Source organism: Rhinolophus sinicus, linkage group LG13, assembly GCF_036562045.2.
Source record: "Rhinolophus sinicus isolate RSC01 linkage group LG13, ASM3656204v1, whole genome shotgun sequence".
Lineage (NCBI taxonomy): Eukaryota > Metazoa > Chordata > Mammalia > Chiroptera > Rhinolophidae > Rhinolophus > Rhinolophus sinicus.
This window is the reverse complement of record NC_133762.1, coordinates 37713437-37719436: the sequence shown is the minus strand read 5'-3', so window position 1 is coordinate 37719436 and position 6000 is coordinate 37713437.

Below are 6000 nucleotides of genomic sequence, written 5' to 3'. Positions count from 1 at the left end.
TCCCCAGAGCCTCCTCCCAGGCCCAGCAAGGCCCAAGCCAGGTAGGCCCTTGCCCAGGTACCAGACACCCAGTTGAGTCCCCAAAAGAGCCAAATCTGCCCCCCCACACACACCCCAAAAGGTGGCCCCAGGGCATTCCCACCACCAGACTCACAGCATCTGCTCAGGTCCCCCACCTGTCTGTCACCTCCTAAGGACTCTATCCCTCAAAGAGAGGAATGGAGGCCAATTTAGGTCTTAGAATTAGGCCTCAGGTTCCAAACCAGGGAAAAGAGCCCTGGGCTGGAATAATTATAAATAATTATCATTATAGTTAAATTATAATAACAAGAGAACAACAACAGTAATAGCTGACCTTGAGAGCTTATCAGTATGCTAAATACACAGTGTCTCATTTAATCATATAATTCTCAAGAATGCTGTGAGGTGAGAAGGATTTCTTTTCATTTTGAAAAAGTGAAAACCAAGCTCAGAGAGGTTAGGGAACTTGCCCAAGGTCATACAGCAGCCAGGTGGTAGAGCCTAAAGAGTAAAGAGACCTTATAACCTAGACCTCACCCTTTCTGATGCTTCCTGGGGCACTTTGGGAAAGTTACATCCTCTCAGAGCATCACTTTGCCCAGGTGCAGAGGGAAAGAAGAGACAAAGGGGACAGAACATGAACAAAGCATGGAGGCAGATGGGTACAGAGTGGAAGCAGTATCCTAAGGACTGTAAATGGAATCTAATTAAGCCTATGAGGTACTCCTTAGTCCCATTTCACAGATGAGGACTTGGAGGCACAGACAGGTTAAGTAACTTGCCCAGTGCCACACAGCTGCTGAACAGATTTGTGTCCAGATCTGTCAGATTCCAAAGCCCTCACTCTGTGACTGTTAACACCAGAGGTCCATCAGCAAGTTCCTGATCCACAGCCAGAGGCCTTGAATGTCATGGATTTGAGGAATAGAGTGAAGAAATAAAATGGAGTCACTGTAGTCAAGCTGCTAAATTACTAAAATCAATTAGGTTGAGGCATGGGGAAACAGTTTTATTTTTGTTTTAACTAGCCTGAGATCTTAAACTTTTGAACTTTGCAGCCCTGCGTCAATGCGTGGATGTACATCAGGTCATTGTGTGTCAATATCTGGACATACACCAGACTTCCAGATAACTCTTCGATTGCCCCCTAAAGGACTCACCTATGCAGACCTCCTGACATCCATTATCCAGACCACCAGACATGACCAGACCTCCTGGTGCCCAAACTGATAAGTATCCTGGACCAACCCTCGGGCTAAGAATGCAGGACCGATCACTTTCTGTTAAGCCATATTTAGGCCAGGAGCAGAAACCTTACCTTAAAAGCCATCTTGTCTTGATCCTGTCTTGCTTTATCTCCTAGGGACCTGTGATCAGTGGGCCTGGGCAGTCCAGTCCAGACGGGGACCTGGGGCCAGGGTGGGGAGCTGGAGGGCTTGGTCATGCCCTGAAACCCTTTGTCATTGAAGGGGGAACAGCCTCGTTTACCCCCTCCTATAAAACTCCACACCCCTCTTTGCTCGGGGAGGTTATGGTCTTTGCTCTCCGCCTGACCACCTGCAGCTCAAACACGCCAATTTCAAATAGACCAATCTTGGTCTCCTGCAACGCATTCCTCCGGCCGTGCCTAACAGCCTCAAGAACGTATTTTTTTACTCAAAGAACTGTTAACTTTTCTTTCTTCTTTGGAACATTTCTGGGTTTTTGCCTGGCTGTGTTCTGAGTTTGCAAACTCTGAGACCCTTGAATAAATCTTTATCATTTATTTCTAGCCAAAGCCTCTCTGGACTCTCGGAGTTCGTTTGACAGACTTTTTCTCTCTAGAGCTGCACTATCCAATACAGTAGCCATTAGCCACGTGTAGTTATTTAAAATTAAATAAAACTAACAATTCAGTTCCTCTGTCTCATTAGCCACGTTTCAAGTGCTCAGTAGCCACCTGTGGCTAATGACTACCGCACTGGCCACACGCAGATCTGCCATATCTCCATCATCTCAGAGACTTCTACTGGACAGCGCTGATCTAGATTTGGGGAGGAAAGGCATTGAAGGGTAGAAGCAGCAGGAAAGTGACCAGGGCAGGTCTTTGTGCTGAAACCATCATTCATTCCGAGACAGGGAGGGAGAGGGAAAGAGATGGATACCCAACAGTTTAAAGTGAACAGGTTACAATGAAGAGACAACCTAAATGGCAGGTGGAGACAAGGAATTGGAGGCAGTGAGGGAGCGGGGAGGTATTCCCAAGAGTTCAGCTTTCGGCTTCTGACAGACCTGGAATCCCGCCCCTGCCACTTGCCTTGTGCCTTTGGGCAACGCGTGCATGCAACTTCTCCAAGCCTCAGTTTTATGGAAGAAAAAAGGAGTTCTTTGGAAAGTAATCTCATGGGGTGATCTGAATATAAATTTCTAACTAGGCAGGTCATAGTGGATAGTCACGCCTCAGGAATGTAATTTCTTTACCAAAGGCTTTATCTTTGCCTTAAGCAAGCCCTGTCCATTCTTTCTGTGCATCTAGGTTAACACACCTTTGAAATGCCCCTTTCAGACTCCCCTCAAGGGAACACATAGTCCTAACTGTCCTGTAATCCCATCCCAGAGTGGCTTCCTCCCACCTTCGTGTAATCTTTGTTCCCTCCTTAATCTCAAATGCATAAAAAAGAAACTGCAAACTGTTATTCTCCAAAGCATTTATTTCAGTCTGTTGAGATCTTGTTTCCAGGTGTATCTTCTCTCTGGCTCCAATGCATTTGTATAAAAATTCTCTACAAGTTTGGATGTTCTTATGTCAATAGTTTCTTCAACTATAAGATGGAAATAAAAAAGGTATCCGCTGCACAAAGGGTGGTTGTGAGCTTTATAGGGATAATGTGGGTACAAGCAACACTTCTACTGTCTGATGAGGGATCAGTTGACTGTTGCCAACCTCTGTGGACTGATACTTTTGTGAAATATAATGAAAATGAATTATTAGAAAAATAGTCACATGCTTGGATATCATACCGATGTCACTTTGCCATAAAACTTTCTAAACACTCTTCATTTCTTGTTTTGTGGTAACTAAGTTTGGGGACTTACACCATCCAAGAACCACCCTGAGTTCCAGTGAATGTAGATTACTTGTGTGGTAGAAAAAGGGGCTCTATGGAAAGTAACCTCACAGGGTGATCTGATCATAAAGTCCTAACTGGGCTGGTCATGGTGGGTAGTCACACCCCAGGCTTTTAATTTCTTTAATAAAAGGCTTATCTTGCCTTAAGCAAGCCTTGTCTAGTGTTTCTATACATCTAGGTTAACACACCTTTGAAATCCCCTCTTTCAGGCCCCTCCTTCTAAAGTGTGAGAATACATAATAATCTTAGCTAGTTTGTAACCCAGTCCTAGCCTTGCTTTCTCCCACCCTCATGTAATCTTCCTTAAATTCCCTCCTTAATTTCAAATGTATAAAAGAAACTGCAAGACTGTTATTCTCTAGAGCATTTGAGATCTTGCTACCCTGCATATGTCTGTCAGTTTGGCTCACGTAAACTGATAAAAATTCTCTACAGGTTTGGTTGTTTCTTGCATCAAACATTTGGTTTCATGGCGGACATGATCAATGGCAGCCATTGCTATTATTCACAATAATATTGGAAGAAGCAATGAATAATAAATGTGGATGTAGGGAGAAGGAATCTAGGAAAATACCATATTATAGCTAATAATCATAAGGGGGAGAGGTAGGACTGAGGCCCAAATACAGTCACAGGGAGACACAGGGAGAGGGCTTCAGAGGCCACAGGCCTGACTGGAGGGAGACCTGGAATTGAGCCCTGGTTTATCCCAGCTGTACCTCTGAGCATTCTATTTTTACCAGTCTCTCTGCTGCTGAAACACTGGTGTTATCACTCAAAGGTAGAGAAATGGATCCTTCTGCAATAGGTTGTCTTACTAATTGAATGGCTGGGTGAGGGACAGGTTCCAGCTCCCAAATTCTCCACCCTCCCTGCCACAGGACCTTTGTACATGCTACTCATTCCCTCCTCCTGGGCATTCTTCCTCCCTTCACCTGATTAACTCCCATTGATCACTGGGAATTTTGCTCTCTAGCTGCTTGTTCTTCCTGATTGAATAGAATTTCATGGCTTCAAAGTTCTATTAGTTAGAATTTCACAACCAGAGAATTCTATTGATTAGAATTTTATGGCACCAGAGAAGTATTGATTAGCATTCCATGGCCACAGATTTCTATTACTTAAGAGTTTTATGACCTGAGAATGCTATTGATTCGAATTTCATGGCATCTTAATGTTCCAGCAATGCATGCTTCCCCAGATACCCACAAGGTCGCTCAGCTCTCCACTCAAACTGTCACCTTCTCAGGAAGGCCCTCCCTTATTTGCCTTTTTCAAATTGTCTGTCCTCCACCTGTTCCTGCTTTATTTTTCTCCATGATGGTAATCATCACCTAACAATACATCAACTACACTACTTATTGCTTCCTGTAATAGAATGTAAGAAGCTCCGCCAGGGCAGGGATTTTTATCTGTCTTGCTCACTGCAGTATCCACAGGGCCTGGAACAGTGCCTGACACACAGTAGATGCTCAATAAATATGTCTTGAATATGTATAAATGAATGAACTACAGAATGAATAAACTGTTGTAATTATTACATAAAGGTATCATGTAATCATTTTTAAAATAGTGACTGCCAATTTATCCACCTACTTTCTCTAGCATGCTCTGCCTCACTTAACATTTCAACTAGTGATGGAGAGGGTAATGCCTCTCCCCTTTCTCACTGTGCCTCTCTCTCTACGACAGGGGGTTCATCTGAGTCTCTAGGCTCCTAAAAGATAAAAAGGAGAGAAATGAAAGTGGAGTGAAGGGAAAGTCTAAAAGAGTGTATCCTAGGACCTGGAACCTACTAATTTTGCAGACCTCACAGGTTACCATTACCTCCTACAGGAAACTTTCTTTGATGGCCATATTAACTTGGTTTCCCTGTCAAATGTTCTTTAACTTCCAAGAACCCTGGCCACAGGTCTCTGTACCATTTGTATTTAGAGATGTACTGGGTGATTGTTTGATTGATATCTACAGATCAGGAGCACATCTGCTCCGTACCTCATGCCTAGACCAGGGCCTGCACACAATAGGTGCTCCAGACCTATTTGTGGAATGAGTGTATGAATACCGTATCACACTCCTGCTGGCAGGATGGAAAAGGACCTGCTAGGGGCAAGAGCTGCCAAGGGTCAGGGGAAGCCAGAGGGAGGAGGACCCTCAGGGGACTGTGAGTTTGGGTCCCCAGCCCCTCCTCTGGAGCCATCTCCAGGGTAAGAGGTCGGATAGGGGCAAGCAAACTTTTACTATAAATGGAAAGATAGTAAAACATAGGCTGTCTGCTACTGGAGCAATTGACCACAGACAATATGTAAACAATAAGTATGGTTGTGTCCCCCCAAAAAATCTTACTTAAGAACGCTAAAACTTGAATTTAAACCTGTTACACATGTCACAGACAACACCTTTTTTTTTTTTAATAGAATCATTATTCTTTGTGGTTTTTTTTAAACTTTATTTATTTAAGTGTGTTTTTCCAGGACCCATCCACTCCAAGTCAAGTAGTTGTTTCAATCTAGTTGTGGAGGGCATGAGCTCACAACGGCCCATGTGGTAATCGAACCAGCAACTTTGTTGTTAAGAGCACTGCGCTCTAACCAACTGAGCTAACCGGCCTCCCCAACATTCTTACTTTGATCTTTTCAACAGTTAAAAAGTATAAACACCTCCTAAATGGCACGGGTTATGGGCCGGCCTGATGGCCCCGGCAATTGGAGCGCCGTGCTCCTAACGCCGAGGTCACCGGTTTGATTCCTACATGGGCCAGTGAGCTGCGCCCTCTACAGCTAAGATTGTGAACAACAGTTCTTCCTGGAGCTGGGCTGCGGTGAGCAGCCGGAGGTTGGTGTGAGCTGCTGTGGGCTGCTTACCGACG